This window comes from Musca autumnalis, unplaced genomic scaffold (genome assembly GCF_047663935.1).
Source record: "Musca autumnalis isolate F117 unplaced genomic scaffold, ASM4766393v1 scaffold_4, whole genome shotgun sequence".
In the NCBI taxonomy this organism is placed as follows: domain Eukaryota; kingdom Metazoa; phylum Arthropoda; class Insecta; order Diptera; family Muscidae; genus Musca; species Musca autumnalis.
Window position 1 is genome coordinate 176,485,070 of NW_027411977.1, and position 18,325 is coordinate 176,503,394.

The following is an 18,325-nucleotide window of genomic DNA, read 5'->3' on the forward strand; positions in this document are numbered from 1 at the left end:
CACAGAACATGTCCAATGAAGCTGGGTAATATTTGGGCTTCGTTTTGATGAAAGGAAACACAAAAAAAAAACAAAAACACAAACAAGGATGTGTACAAGATGGTGGTGCTGAATGGGATAAGCTTTCTACAATTCAGGGAAGCTGAATTTTTAAATACCTTAATTCTGGGTTTCGGAATTTGTTTTCTTTGCCTCATATTTGCTGCTAGAGTCGGTGGGAGAACCCAGCAGAAAATCATTTAAAATAATAGGGTTTTATTGTACAAGGGCATGCCGCACTGAATAACTAGTTATTCTATGACCACTAGAATAACTTTTTATTCTATCGCTGGCTACTAGAAGTTGAAAAATGAGCTATGATCTATTTTTGGAACAGTTGAGGTGGAATTTGTTTTCAATTTCTACACACTTCATATTATTTTATTTCGCTCTCTGCTGGATCGATCATGTGAACTTCTGATTTGTAGCCAAACACTATACACTGTGCCACGCGTATGAATATTAAACGCTTACATGTGCACCACCATGTGTTCTTTATTTTGTTAACAAAAAAATCGCGTACCGACTGTGAGCGTTGAACGCACAACCATAGGATTTGTAGACGGACATACACGCTCCGTGCCACCGCACTCATTGCTTAGTAAGTAGTTTTTACTTATTACATTATTTTGTAATAGGTAAAAAATGACTAACGAATCCGAATTTTTGCTGGGTGCAAATCCTCAAAAAACACTGAAGTCAGTGGTACTGTTATATGGGAACATACCAAAACTTTGAGCTTTGTGCCCAATTTTTGGCGGAGACGTTTTTTAAATATTTTGAAATGTTTTTCAAAATAGTCAGGCTTAATCCCATAGTCGTTGTTTTAAAATTTTATAAAAACGGCTTTAGTTTATTAGTGGGAAAATTGGAGATGTTTACCAACAGATCATCATCAGTTATCTTGTTTACTGGTTTTCAACAAGAAACTTAAAAAAACGCCAAACCTCCTAATATTTTGAAATATAAAATACAAATGGCATCCAAATAGATTAAAATGGACAGTATAGTTTAAGTCTCATTTCGTTGCTATGTATTACAACACATGCACCTATGACCACAATTTCTGGTAGATCAATTATTTGGTCCTTGTGGTCAAACTAACTCAAAATTTTACCAAATTCGGTCTGAAAATATAATTAAAAACGTAAAAGTGTATGAAATCGGACTGTACCGTTATAAGCGCTCTCTACCGAAACAAGGGCCGATGTTCACAATATTTGCAACATAAGTTTTTGACCACTAGTAACTGTAAATGCCGATAATAACATATTCGGTCTGATAATGTAGCAAAAAAGTCAAAATACCTGAAATCGAGCCACACCTTTATATGGGGCTACTCCAAAACATGAAGACGAGAATATAGCTGAAAACTTTAAAGTACCTGAAATCGGGGGGTACCGTTATAAGGGGCTATTTCAAAACATGGAGCTATGTCCACAATTTTTGGTAAATAAGTTATTTGAACCTAAGTGCAAAATTATACCTAAGCTAAAATTTACTAGACCTATGTCTAAAATATTTGAAAAATACGTTGTTTGACCCATGGAAACTCTAAATGTTAATGTTATATTTAATTCGGTCTCTACATGTAGCTAAAAGTGTCAAAATACTTGGAACCGGAGGGTACCGTTATAGGAGGGCTATTCCAAAACACGGAGCTATATCCGCAATTTGGCGTTGTTTTTACCACTAAGAACCCTAAGTACCAACTTATAGCTAATTCGGTCTGAAAATATTTATAAAAACTTCAAAATACCCGAAATCATGCGGCAGCGTTATATAGAGCTATTCCAAAACTGTAAACCTCTGCAACTCACTTTTTGTGGATGCTAGAGTGATTAGAAGGACGAACGGCCTGTATAAATCGACTCCTAATCAAGAATATATATATACTTTTTAGGAACGCAAATGATTGTCTCAATGCGTTACAAACGGAAAACAAACTTAATATACCCTCAAGACTATGGTGGAGGGTATAAATGCTTCGCGGATGCTTTATGTATCAAGCTTGCTGCACATTCACCGAAATACATATAGATACGTTTTAGAATGGCTATTCATCCAACTGCTAAGTACGTCATAGAAGTTTTCTTTCTCCTCAATAGACTGTGTTTCCGTAGGTGCGTAGGCAATTATGATGAATCTAATCCTAAGGTTTAAGTTTCACTGTCATTAGTCTCTCATTAATAGGGTACCATGTCACCACGGACTAGCCATTTTTCGATCATCAACAGACCAAGACCTCTTCTATGTTCTTCCCCTTCTGGTCGACCAGAGTAGTTTCATTCATCGAAATGTTGCTTAGATTAGGCACCTCCAAAGTCCTTGTGCCAGCTGCCGAAGCAGGGAGATTTCTCATACGATTACCCACGTTTTGAATATTTATATAGCGGGCCGTTCGATCAGACGCTCGCTTGTCGCCGCACCTAACCTACATTCATTGAAAATAGGATTCCTGCTAGCTTTTATTTTTCCTATCAGAACTCATATTGGGAGCGGTCAATGTAAACCAGAGTTCGTTCCTTTATCGGTTCTTGGCTACTTCAATGTATCCTGGCGGCTCCTGTAATCTCAGCAAGATGGCGACAGTGTTTGAATTTTTTTCCGAACCTCACCCTCTGCAATCGATTACAGGGGTGCTCGAAACAAACTTTACTTTACACGGCTTCGGAGTTTTTGCTCCTCTGGAATTTGTCCCCCTTTGCCGTTTTCGAAGAAGTGGAGGAAGTATTTATAATTTCCTGGGAGTATGTTTGCTGCTGAAATTTATTGGGTACCTTGTTCTTCTAGAGCTTCTCTAGCTATGCCTTAGAGTGCTCTTTATATATGGAGGGTATATTAAGTTTGTTTTTCGATTTTTAAAGCATTGAAATATAGATTTGCGGTCCTACAAACTATATATACAGTGCTGCTCAAAACATTTGCAACTGGAATCACTACTTCACATTTTATATAGTTCTGAGGTAATTTATGGATTTGAACTGCAAAGACTTTTGTAGATTGATTCTTTAACCCCTTTTCAAAGATTAAACAAATAATTGGCAATAATTGAATTAGAGGATAGCGAAGCCGCCCCACAGTCGATGTGTCTGAGGAGCCTTCCTAAAACCAAAGGCGAAACATGCATGTCACACAGTGGTGATTGTGTGGGTTCGTATCGTCGGCTTTCCTTTTTCAAAAGCATCTTGGTCAGTAAGCTCGTCTCTAACGAGAAATTAATTAAAAAATTAATAATTGCACTTATTTTACAAAAATATACAATTTAAGTTTTGCAACATAAATGGCATTTAAACAAGTAAGCAAAGGCTATAGTCGGACGGGCCCGACCATGTGATACCCTACACCACAACCTCTAGGAATCAGCTTTGTGCAACCGCCTTGCACACTGAATCAAATTTTCAAATTTTCAACGGTGACAAAATACCCCTTAGTAATGATGGCGATATTTTCTGAGAATTTTAGCCATGAAAAACATCTCTCTTTGTGGAAAAAATATTCGCAAATTTGGAAAATTCACATTGATTAGCCCCTCCTGCTAAATCTTCAAATTGTCTTTGAATATCAGGTTCCTTTTTGGAATAACCTAAAATAAATAAATATATATACAATGCAAATTGCTACATCTATGATATTTGATATTTCGGAAAATTGTGAGTTTATTGAAGATCTATCGTCCTCACGTAGTTTTGTGCTTTTCAGGGTATTTCGAAAATAGTTCATTGTGGGTATATATTGTGATATCAAAAATATATTTTACTAGCTTAACCCGGTGCGCTTCGCTACCCCGACTAAGTGAAAAATAAATGAATGAGTCCTACGTAGGTCACATTTACAAATTTTATATACTCTAACACTCCTGAGTCCACTCTCTCTTTAAAAGACGATAATTAAATTAGGAACAACACTAAAATTGAGTACCTTAAGTTTGAGGATACTTGTAATTTATTCAGCCTATTGGGACATCTTAAATTACTCTTAGGATAACTGCTTCTGTTATTGATCATTTTTAATCCAATATTGATATAGATATGTCAATAATGATACACATTTCATTGAAATGGGACGTATATATCAAATCAAATACATGAAATCGGCCGGAAATATATATGGGAGCTATATCTAAATCTGAACCGATTTCGAAGTATTTTGGCACAATTATTTCTAGGCCAAATTCCGTCGCACATTACGAATGTCATTGAAATCAGACATATACAGCGTGATGGGTGCATCAAATAAATGAAATCGGCCGAAAATATATATGGGCGCTATATCCAAATCTGAACCGATTTCGATATAATTTTGAACATCTATTTCCAGGCCAATATTCGTCATGAATTCCAAATGTCATTGAAATCGTACATATACAGCGTTTTTGGTGCATTAAGTTCATCAAATCGGACGAAAATATATATGGGAGCTATACCTAAATCTAAACCGATTTCGATATCATTTGGCACATATATTTCTAGGCTAATATCCGTCACACGTTAAAAATTTCATTGAAATCAGACATATATAGCGTGTTTGGAGCATCAAATACATGAAATCTGCCGAAAATATATATGAGCGCTATTTCCAAATCTGAACAAATTTCGATATAATTTGGCACATGCATTTCTAGACCAAGTTCAGTCACACGTTCCAAATTTTATTGAAATTGGACATAAATAGCATGTTTGGTAGATAAAATAAGGAAATCGGCCGAAAATATATAGGAGCAATATCAAAATCTGAACCGATTTCGATATAATTTGGCACATGTATTTCTAGACCACGTTCAGTCACACGTTTAAAATTTTATTGAAACTGGATATAAATACCGCGTTTGGTGCCTAAAATACATGAAATCGGCAGAAAATATATATAGGAGCTATATCCAAATCTGAACCGATTTCGATGTAAATTGGCACATATATTTCTAGGCCAATATCCATCACACATTTCAAATTTCACCGCAATTGGATATATATAGCGTGCTTTGTGCATAAAATACAGGAAATCGGCCGAAAATATATATGGGAGCTATATTCAAATCTGAACCGATCTCGATATAATTTAGCACATTTATTTCTAGAACAAATTCCGTCAGACCCTCTAAATTTCAGCGAAATTGGACATATATAGCATGTTTGGTGCATCAAATGTGGAAAATCGGCCGAAAATATATATTGGAGCTATATCCAAATCTGAACCGATTTCGATATAATTCGGCACATTTATGTCTAGACCAAGTTCTGTAACACATTCCAAATTTCAGTGATTTTGGACATATATAGTGTGTTTGGTGCATCAATTACATGAAATCGGCATAAAATATATATAGGAGCTATATCCAAATCTGAACCGATTTCAAAATAAATTTGCACATATATTTCTAGGCCAATATCCATCACACATTCAAAATTTCAGCGAAATTGGACATATATAGCGTGTTTGGTGCATAAAATAAGGAAATCGGCCGAAAATATATGTGTGTGGGAGCTACATCCAAATCTGAACCGATTTTGATATAATTTGGCACATTTATTTCTAGAACAAATTCCGTCAGAAATTCAAAATTTCAGCGAAATTGGACATATATAGGGTGTTTGGTACATAAATAAGGAAATCGGCTGAAAATATATGTATGTGGGAGCTATATCCAAATCTGAACCGATTTGAATGTGATTTGGTAAATTTATTTCTGCATCAAAATCCGTCACACATACAAAATTTGGAGATTGTATCTTTAATGGTTCTAAAGATATTTGCATATTAAATCTAAATTTTTTGGAGGTACCTCCGGTTTTGATGCTATATCTCCAGATCAACGCCAAATTTCAAAAAATGATATAGCCTATTTTCATTCCAGGCCATGTAGCAATGTACCCTAAACATTTCAGCAAGATCTGTTCAGCGGTTTTCGAGTCTATAAGGCACAAACAAACAAACAAACGTACAAACAAATTTCAATTTTATATATATAGATACCGGTAGAAATAACTACTAATGAATAAAAATTCAAATAATTTGAATGCATACAAATGTATAAATCCCAAAATTATTCATATTCAATTACACACCAAAGAAAATAGTATAAGTGAGCTGCACGGTGATATACCCTCAGCCTCAGGTTTCTTGTCTGTTTTTCAGGGTTTCTTGGAGCTTTTCAGCCATAATCTCAGGAAATATGGACTTGCTATTGCTATTGCAATTATACCAAGGGGACCGCAAGGACAATCTGCTGAACAAATTCAAACCGTTTCGAGAGGACTCTTAAATTTCACTTTTCCGAATTTTGTATATAGTCTTACCCAATCTATCGATCGATTGCCCACTTCGCCAGTTATCGTTCACAAAATTTTTCGAAAAAAATTTTGAACTTTTGTGGGGTAGGTGTGGATCTTTTGTGGGGAAGGTGTGGACCCATATAGCCTATATTCGAACTTAAACTAAGTTTGGGCAAAATATTACGAAGTATAAAATTTTCGTGCGCACCAGCCAGCTAGACAGTAAGAGAGACAGATGAACGGACTGGGCTAAATCGACTTACTTGAAGAAGTTGGCCGATATGGCCCATCTTCGAAATTAAACTAAGTTTGGAGAAAATGTTACGAATGCCAAATTTTTCACCAAATCGGTTCATCTGTTCGAGAGTTATCCTGCGCACCAACCAGGCCGACAGACACAAATTATCTAAAACAAATTTCGTCCAAACATAATTGGGATCTAAAACCATTATTTCGATGAGACACATCTTTGGTCGTATTTTGTATGTATCCCCTTTACTGTAAATCCTGAGGTATAAAATAAGTGGCGAGGTGACCCCATGCTGCAATATTTGTATAAAACATCCAATTGGACAACTTAACTGAAAATTTCTCTGTCATGATATAGACAATTGGTAGCATGGGAGGAAATTGTGGTTCTCTACAGAAACCCTATTACATATTAGGCAGTACGCCCGTTATCTAGCAGACACATTATTGCAATTTGCATCAGGGGAAAGCTCATTAGTTATTATTCCATATGTAGGCTACTTTGCCGGTATATGCCCTCCAGAAATTAAAACATGGACCCAAAATAAAATTTGAATATTTTTCATACAAAATTAATGATCTATGTCACCGGCTAAATAATATCAAATCATCAAGCAAAATTATAGGCATTTTCTTCAACCTAAACTCTTACCTCGTACGAAATTTCGTGACTATTGAGCTATAATTGCGACCTCCAGCGTGTTTATGATTACACTACCAACAAAAAACTGGATATATAAGGCTGTAACTCTGTTATCTGATTACGTACATCAACATAATTGACATCAATGGAAAGGTCAAGAGATCGTCTTCCAACTAGAACTCGCGAGGGAGGAATGTCTCTTCCAGGAAATAAGATATAAGCTGTATATTAAAAATTTTCACACAAAAGTTGTGGTCCATTTAACCCTCTAAATATTATCTGATCGCCATCTCAAACTGCAAGCTTCTTCTTTGTCATATACTCTTACCTTATATACAATTTCGAGGCGATCGGACTATTATTGCGACCTACAGAGCAGCTACAGAATCGGATAAAAATTATGTTTTTGGTCCATTTCACCCGCTAAATATTTCACGATCATCACCAATTAAAATAGCGATCTATTCTGATGTAAAACCGATCTCCATACCAAATTTCGTGACGGTCGGTCCAAAATTGCGGCCTGGAGTTTTATTACAATTTATAATGGACAGACGGACACACGGACGGACGGACGGACGGACGGACGGACACACATCTCAAAATCGCTTTATCTCGCCGAGATATGAAGATTGGTATACCACATTGGGGGTCTCCGACGAATATTTCGCGGTGTTACATGAATTTTTACCAAAACAAACTTATAATACCCTTTCCACATAGTGGTGTAGGGTATAAAAATAAATTTTGTATGGATCTTCAAGATAAACATAGTTTTAAATGCGATATTATGGAGAAAAATCACAAAAATTTATGGACAAAAGAATAAGTACATTTTGGAAATCAATAATTGATATTAGTAGACGTCGGATTTTTGCATATTTTTGAAATTTCAGCCAATTGTAACTACGTTATTATAGTATATCGTTCCAATCTCCAGCTTCTATTGTTTAATAAACGAAATATTTGCATTAAAATTTTCAAAAATATGCAAAAATCCGATGTCTAAATATTAGTATATTCAATTGTTTTAGGATAGATTATAATTTAGGATGTTTATACTATTAATGTTTGGTGCTCCCACCTTTATTCCGAACTACCTTCTGTATTTTTTGTCATATTGCTTAGAAGTTTGCTGTAATTTTCTAAAGTTACATTTTTTGTATACATACATACATACATATCCATCCCCCAAGGGACAAGGGAGACTTCTCTCATATCAATGAGTGCACGCCGGTTCATATTGGCTCAATGATATGGGACCTACTTTTTATTGCCGAGTCCGAACGGCGTGTCTTTCGACACCACTTGTAGAGAAGTTTTTCATGGCTTAAATACTCAGGAAATGTCACCGGAATTACTGAGGGGGAATTTTGCCACCGTTGAAAATTTGATGTTGCTTGGCCTGGAATTCGAACCGCAGACCTTCTAAGTGCAACGCGGACATGCTAACCATTGCACCAAATTTGATGTTTATTTTGGAATGATTGTATACCAATGCACTGTTTTAAGTGTCCGCAAAGGTTTACTATTGGATTCATGTCCAATTACCGCCTAGGCGAGTCAAGTCACTTCATTATATTGTCCTGGAACCAATCCTTGACATTATGCATTTAAAATTCATATTTACTTCTGTTTGTGGCAACATTATGCTGCCAATATGTTTTTGTATTGGAAATGAGTCCCAGCATCTCTAATGTGATATATTGGATGAAGACCATACCAGGAAAATCAGTCAACATCACGCCAATAAGTTTCCATCTCCATGCTTAACAACATTTTTGTAACCATTATATGAAATTCATTTCTCTTGAGATTGAAATTCATCTTGCCGTAAAAGTTACCGAATAAATTTAGTTTATTTATGTTAATTTCATTACTCTAGAAGAACTTCGCTAATTTTGTTCATGCACGAGGACTTCGTCAACAATTTTTTCCGAAACAGTTGAATGGCCTTTGTTAATTAATCCGGATATATGGTAGCCCCTAGTATTGTCCGAGCTATTCGGGTGTATATAACATTACCTATGTCAACATTAATTACCCAAGTTGAATTAAATTCTCTTTAGCGAGAGCAACAATGGAACTATCGATAGTTCTTGTTGTCCTTTTAGGCCTACACCGCACAGTGTCACGACCGTGGCCAAAAATGGTAAAAACTAAATACTTCGTTGAACAAATTTATTGATAGGGAGTGATAGAAAACATATTAATTAAGAAGAATCTGAAGTTTGGTACTGATACGTGAAGTAGTTTTTGCTATATGAGGATTTAAATCCGACAATTTTAGTTAATACGTATTTTTGTGTTTTTTTTTCTTTCTAAAATTAATAAATTATATTATGCGCTAATATTTAAATTTTAAAAATAACGGTCGCTGCAAAAATGGTTCCTAAGTTCTCTTGGGATGTATTAAACTTGGCTACACTTTTGTTTGCATGTAAATATTAATCATATGGTGTTTACATTTACCCAAACATGTATTACTAAGTTTATTAATTTTCTGAAGCAAATTTTAAATTGAGTGGAGTGGGAAAAAAATTGTATAAAAGTGTATATCGATATTTTTTGCTGTATGAGTAGTAAAAAGTGAGTACCTCAAATATATAAAGGTCCCAGCTGCAGAGGTTTGCAGACGAATATGTCATTTCTCTTTTTCAGCGACCACCTCACTGAGAGGATACCCCCTTTTTTAACAAATCGTTTTGCGGTGTTGGTTATAGCGCGAAAACGAATGAACCGATCATCATATATTTTTGTGGGCTTATTAAGTACCTAATAATCTTGCTTTAAAACGAGAGAATTTTAAAAATATCAGTTTTTAAAAAAATTGTGGACAGCGAAAATAAAAAATTTCGATTTTTTACAAAAAATTGCCCGTTTTTTTACCACTAATAGGTCAAAAAAAAATTTTAAAGGAAATTTCTCATATATAAAGACAAGAGTTCGATATATTCAATATGCTCACAAACAATATGAAGACTAAACACCAACTTTCAGTCATATCGGGTGGATATTGAGGCCACAACACTCAAAATACCGAAAATGAGGAGGCACGGTTCTATGGGGGCTATAGGAAGACGAGGACCTATACCGACATATTTCGGGTGGAAGGTTATAAGTCCCCCAACGGAGACTTAATACCAATTTTCAGCCATTTCGGTGTGATAATCAGGCTAAAACCTCCAAAATACCGAAAATCGGGAGGTACCGCCCTATGGGGGCTATATAAAGGCGTGGACCTATGGAGACAAATTTCAAGGTGAAGGTATAATGCCCCTACGATGACAAAATACCAAATTATAGCAATTTCGGTGTAATAATGAGGCTAAAAACTTCAAAATACCGATAATCGGGAGGTACCGTTGTATGGGGGCTATATCAAAACGTGGACCTAAGCCCACAATTCTCTGTTGGATTGTTTGATACCTCTGCCGAAGACTAACCACAAAATTTGAATACTTTCGGTTGGTCATTGAGTCTAAAATATTCAAAATACCGAAAATCGGGAGGTACGGTTCTATGGGGGCTATATCAAAACGTGGACCGACCAACCCAATTTTTTGTTCTGAATATTGTAAGTCAATAATAGGTACGTGTACCAAAATTGATGCACCTACGACAACTCCTTCTATTTTTGGCCACAGTTAATATGAACTCGCGACATTGTGCACCGTGTTTCCTCAGTTCTGTTTTGGTTTCAATGTATTTTAGACAAAACCCACCGGCCTTTCCACCGATGTGGCTATTATCGAAGATTTTTCCCACATTTCTCAATTTTGACGCCAATCTCCTCTCTTCTCCTATTTCGACCTATCCATCAATTAATTTTTATTTTATTTTTATATTATTAGCACAGATGAACCAACCAACCTTTATTAAAATTTACTCGATTATAGGTAGACATCGGATTTTAGCATGTTTTTTATTTCTTATCCGATTGGACTCAAATTTTGGATCTAGGCGTTTTGAGGGTCAATTTTTCGATATTTGGGGTCATATCAAAAATATGCAAAAAATGTGCAAAAAATATGCAAAATATATGCAAAAAATATGCAAAATATATGCAAAAAATATGCAAAATATGCTAAATATGCAAGTGTTTTTTTGACAAAAATCGTCAATTAAACTTGGAAAATCATCAAAAAAGCATTCTAAATTAAGTTTCTTGACGTTTAACATAGTTTTTTGCAGAATATTATGTTATTGAGACTCTCCAGATATTCCGCCACAGCAATAAATCTAGACTAACAAGACTTAAATCAGTTTTCACAAGGTAAGAAAATGTCAAATAACCCAGCATTCCTATTACAACATAATTTGCTTCCTATACAAATGTAGATAGATAATGGAAAAATTTCAAAAACTCAATCAGAAATGTCAAAATCAACGTGTCCAAATATGGTGATAGTTTCTAATCGGCCAAAATTGTCTAGCAGAAAAACAAAGGAGCTAGAGTTAGTCATCGCTATTTTTGTTTAGATAAAAGCGCTATTTTTTCTAGTTTTTGGAAAAAGGGTTCGTTTTTTAGCGAAAAATGGGAAAAAGTAATAAAGTACCATTTACGATTCCAGGTTCTGGAATATAACTATAATTAGAAGTATACGTTTTGAATATCCACATATTAGATTTTAATATATTTATAGTGTTTAGTCCTTTATTCAGTTTATACAGACATAAATTGGCAATTTTTGTTCTTTATGGTCAAAAAGCTTCTTTGGAAAAATGCTCTAACTGCCGCTTTAATATTGATGACATGGTTTTAGTTTATGCACTAAAAATACATAATTTTATAATTTCGGTCTATATTGTACGCATAATGCAGAACTGGAAAATGTTCACTCCTCGGCGAAAAGTAATGCATTATTGATATACCCATCCACGATGAATAATAAGAAAAATGAAGAACGTCCAATGATTAGTGCAATATGACATCACTTAGAAAAACCACACAATAGAGTGGTTGTGGTAAAATAAGTCAAAAACCTTGGAATTGTCTTTAAAATGGCAAAACCACTCACATATTTCTGCTAGAAAAGTATTTGGAATGCTAAAAATATAGTTCATTCATTCCTGCTACAGGAAAACAATTTTGATAACACAGTCGAAAAGTCATAACCCTTTTGTATACACAATTGTTTAATTTATACCTGACCGTGTACTCGATAATTTGTACTAATTATTACCAATGCTTTGAATTTTGACAGTTGTTTAATGGAGAAGTTGGTAAAAAAATTGTTTCAGCAACATTTAGTAAAAATTATCGAGTACAAGGACAAACCTTTCATGACACATTAGTCTTGTTGTATAGGATATAAATAAATATATTAAGAAAAATATTCGCGCAATATTGTCATTAAAGTTGCCAAATGCACTATACACCTAAAAGGCAAAGATTTTGAGGAATTTTAATTTACAAAACGATGAAATTAGCTTACATCCTGATGTAAACTTTAAAAACGCCATATTTCTAGCACTACTTTCACAATTTGATTGGCTTTTTCTTTTTCCGGATTTTCGAGTAGAAAAATTCACTAGTTTTTACACGTAGAGCACTTTCATTTAAGTGTTCGTAATTAGCAGTTACAATTTAAAAAAGTATTATTATATAACTTCCACGAGTGATTTAATCATATAAAATAATTTATTTTCCTTACCTGTGGTGTAGGGATTATCGCGAATCAACTGTATATATGGGAGCAATATCCAAATCTGAATCAATTCTTACCAAAATAGGGATCGCCCTAGGGCCAAAAAATCCCCAATTTTTATGCGAAGTGGTCTATAAATGTGACCTGTGCTTTATTTTCAAAAAGACATGGCGAGATGGATAAGTGCGAATCTATGCAGATCATCAAAAGGAACTGTGGGTCTATTTCGTTTCATTTTGCATGTTGCAAACTCATTCACTAAGACATAATACCCTTAGGGTATTAAAATATAGTTATCAGTGCCATCACGCATAAAAATTCCGTGCAGAATTTGTTTCCTTTCCCCAATTTCACAATTTTTTATTTCCGTATTTATGCTCAAAAAGGGAATATTTTTGTCGATTCGACTAGTATACGCCATAATGAAGCGAATCTAGTACTTTTCAACTTTTAACAAATATTGATTTTAAAAGAATTTCACTTTTAAAAATTATTTTCAGTGTGGAAAATTCAGAGGGAAATATTCATGATGGCACCGTATATATTTGTAATATGTTTTTAATTAAATATGAAAGATTGTATGTAATATTCAATATTTCCTTAGTCTTAATTTCTAGCTCATTTGTTATTCTGTCAGACAATTTTGGCCGAGCAGAACCTATCAACATATTTGGATACATACATTTTGACATTTCTGATTGAGTTTTTGAACAAATTTGTATTAGAAAGCAACTTATGTTGTAATAAGAAGGCTGTGTTATAGGAAATTTTCTAAGTCTTTTAGTCCAGATTTATTGCTGTGGCGGAATAATAACTAATAACATGATAATCTGCTAAGAAATCGACGTTTAACGGCAATAAACTTAATATAGAACACTTTTTGATGACTTTCCAAATTTAATTTGATGATTTTTGTCAAAAAAATTACTTGCATATTTTGCATATTTTTTGCATATTTTGCATATTTTTTCGCATATTTTGCATATTTTTTGCATATTTTGCATATTTTTTGCATATTTTGTGCATATGCAAAATATGCAAATATGCAAAAAAAATAAAAAATATGAGCCTGTCATTGCATTCAGTTTTCTTCAAAACGAATTTTGGTCCAATCAGAATTTTCGTATCTTTATTAATAAACAAGTGAGCAAAGGCTATAGTCGGGACGGGGCCGACCATGTGATACCCTACACCACTACCCCTGTGCATAGGCGTTTCACTGGTAAACATTTCTTTTAGGGAATATAATCCGACTACCACCAAAAATAATATGCCTCTTTCTCTCTGGGACCCCCACAAGCAACCAAAATTTCGTGACGATCCGATCAAAATTACGACCTGTAGCTTGATTGCAAAAATTGGATGCATTACCGACTATTGTGTTATCTCCCTAGTTTGACCACCTTCTCTGAATATATCTACCCCCAAAATTTCGTCACTATCCGATCAAAATTCCAACTTGTAGCGTGATTACAAAAAATATATTACTGATTTTTGGAATATCTCGGTTTGCTCACTTACGCCAACATACTTTGCATCAATATAAACGAGATATTTTCTTCTTCCATTGACGGGTATTCCTTTTGGAATACTCCAACCAGAGGCGGAGATATTCGCATAAGGAAAAAACTTTGACTTTTCTCCACATAAGCTTTTCGCTTATTCCGACTCCTGAATATTATCCGACCATCACCAAACTAAATAGGCTTCTTCCTCTTTAGGACCCGCATCAACTCCCAAAAAATTCGTGACGATCCGATCAAAATTGCTATCTGTAGCCTGATTACAAACAAATCGGAAAATAAGATGCATTACCGACTGTTGCGATATCTCTGTTGTTTGAGCAGCTACGACAACCTAATTTGTTGTAAAGGTGATATTTTCTACTTTCCTTGCCAGGGTTTGCTTTAGATATACTTCTTAAAGAAACAGAGATATTGGCTTTAAAATAAAACGTTGACCTTACTCCAAATAAGTGTTTGCCCATTCCGACCCCTGAATATTATCCGACCATCATCAAAATCAATAGCCTTCTTTCTCTTTGGGATCCCCATTAACCACCAAGATTTCGTGACGATCCGATCAAAATTGCGACCTGTAGCGTGATTACAAAAAAATCGGAAAATTGGATGCATTATCGACTATTGCCATATCTCCGCTAATTGATCACCTACGACAGCCTACTTTACATCGTTGTAAAGGTGATATTTTCTACTTTCCTTGCTAGGTTTTGCTTTTGATATACCTATTAAGAAACAGAGATATTCGCTTTGAAATAAAACGTTGACTTTTTCTCCAAATAAGTTTTTTGCCCATTCCGACCCCTGAATATTATCCGACCATCACCAAAATCAATAGGCTTCTTTCTCTGTAGGATCCCCATTAGCCCCCAAAATTTCGTGACGATCCGATCAAAATTGCGACCTGTAGCGTGATTACAAAAAAATGAAAAAATGGGATATATTGCCGACTATTGTGATATCTCCGTTATGTGGCCACCTACGCCAACCTACTTTGCATCACTGTAAAGATGGGATTTTCTACTTTCATAGTCAGACTTTGTTTTTGGAAGATCCCCAACCGAAGCTGTGATATTCGTCATTATTATTAAAATCGCAAAAATAAAAAGTTGGGTTCTATTAGCGGCTATTGCGATATATTCGTTGTTTGATGACCTACGAGAACCTACTTTACATCATTAGAAAGGCGATATTTTCTACTTTCATGGCCAGGTTCTGCTTTTGGTATACCCCATATTAAAGCTGAGATATTCGCTTAGGAAAAAAACGTTGTCTTTTTCTCCAAATAAGTTTTTTGCCCATTACGACCCCTAAATATTATCCGACCATCACCAAAATCAATAGGCTTCTTCCCCTCCAGGACCCCCATCAACATCCAAAATTTCGTGACGATCCGATCAAAATTGAGACCTGTAGCGTGATTTCCAAAAAAGTGGAAAAATGGGATGTATTACCGACTATTGCGATATCTCCGTTATTTGGTCACCTACGCCGACCTAGTTTACATCATTGTAAAGACGGGATCTTCTACTTTCATAGCCAGGCTTTGCTTTTGGAAAGTCCCCAACCAAAGCTGTGATATTCGTCCTTATAACTAAAATCGCAAAAATGAAAACTTGGGTTTCATTTGCGACTACTGTGATATCTTCGTTGTTTGATCACCTACGAGAACCTACTTTACATCATTAGAAAGGTGATATTTTCTACTTTTATTGTCAGGTTTTGCTTTTGGTATACCCCGTATAGAAGCTGAGATATTCGCTTTGGAAAAGAACGTTGTCTTTTTATCCACATAAGTTTTTTGCCCATTCCGACCCCTAAATATTATCCGACCATCACCAAAATCAATAGGCTTCTTCCCCTCCAGGACCCCCATCAACATCCAAAATTTCGTGACGATCCGATCAAAATTGCGACCTGTAGCGTGATTACAAGGTTTAGATGGACAGACGGACAGACGGACAGACGGACGGACGGACGGACTGACGGACGGACACACATAGCCAGATCGACTCAGCTCGTCGAGACATTCATTTTGGTATATATAAGTATAGGTCTACGACCATTATTTCGATGCGTTACAAACTTTTTGGCCAAAACCAACTTATAATACCCTCCCCACATAGTGGTGTAGGGTATAAAAATATGCAAATATGCAAAATCCGATGTCTAATTATAGGTAAATAATACATATCGAAATTGAACTTTTTTTGGCCAACCAAATTTAGGTCTTTTAGACAAAAGTGACACAGAAACAAAATGTTACCAATATTTTTCGTTTTTTTTTTTTTTTTTTTTTTTTTTGCTTGATGCATCTTGGTTATAAAAAGCAGTTTCGAAATGTAACGCAGTTCACATCTTTCCAGAGAAAACAATTTAATAGTGGAGCACAATATCAAACATAATCTACCATGTACACATTTTGGCCATATGTGTACCTCCAGGTCAATCTAAAGCACCATCTACACTCTAAACTTTTTCTGTTGAATTTCACAATCATAATGATAGGCAACAAGATGCGACACAGAAATGCGTAATTTTCAACAGCTTTGTTGTTGTAAGATTTTACGCAAAATGTGTTTAAAATTTACACATTTTGAGTTGCGATTTTAGACACAATTTATTGTAATTTTATGCACTTTTTTATGTAAATGTATGTGAAAGTATCCAAATAATTTCCGAATGAGTTTAATAAAACTAATATTTGAATACAGAGAAAAATTGTTTTATTTGTATAAAAACATAACTTATTTCATTTATGTAATTAAAAATACTAAGAAAAAAATAAAAAAAATAAAAATATAGACTGTATATATCTAATTATGTGTATATAAGATCTGGTTGCAGACTTCTAAACTTTAATTAAAATTATTTATGAGAGTGAATATCGACGTCGCATGAACCCGCCAAAAAGGCGTATAAATACGGGCCGCTTGGCGGTGCACGCAGAATTGGCAGGCCAAGGAATAGATGGCACAAACAAGTGGATGAAGAGTTGAAAAGGCGGGGTATTCCAGAAAGCGAAGCAATAAAAAGAGAGAAATGGAGATCTTTTCTTAGTTCGGCCTATGGAACAAATGCGCAACTTTTAGGCTGTTTGCACTTCGTTACAATTTTTTATTGAGTTTTATATTTACTTCTTATTTTAATTGTGATTTATTAACAACAACAAAAAAACAATATCTTCACAACCGTTCCTCCGCTTCGAACAAAGAACCCCGAGCAACTAACAGGTGTTTTTTGAGTTTTGTTGTTCTTCTGCTTGAATAATACACTTTAATGTTGTGCGAAAATGAATTTGCCACTGTTTGCCTTTAAATGACTTTCCGTTGCAATTACATTTTTTGCAACACTTTTTGCTGCAGTTATGCAGTTTGTGTTTAATTTCAAGCATATTTTCTTGAAACCACTGTTTTTGCACTAGTTTGTGTTTGAATTTACGCATTTCCATAAATAACTCTATAATTTGTTAATTATTACGCACCTCCAAAAAAATCAACAACAAAAAATCACAGTGATTTTCATTGCAATTTTCAACAAATAATTTAGAGTGTACGTTTTGGGTAAACTTTTTTGTATTAGGGGACAAATTCGATTATCATTCGACCTGGTGATCAAGTACATTTTTTTATTCATATAATTCAAATATTGATTTAAATCGACGAGAAGTACTCGAGTTTATAACACCAAAAACAATTGCAAATATTTTTTGCAAAATTTATATGAAAATTTGATTTTTTTCCTGGAAATTACTGTTTTCCTAAAATTTACCTATATTGGTACACCGCTATCCATGGTATGTAGCGAAGGGTTTTGTATAGATTAATCGATGTTAAGCCTTTATTTAACATCTCTTGATGACCTCTGAAAGATCTGCTTAATAATTGCCATCATTATTTGATTATCCCCTGCAGAAAATATAGTTGTCCATTTACCGCCTTTCAATCTTAT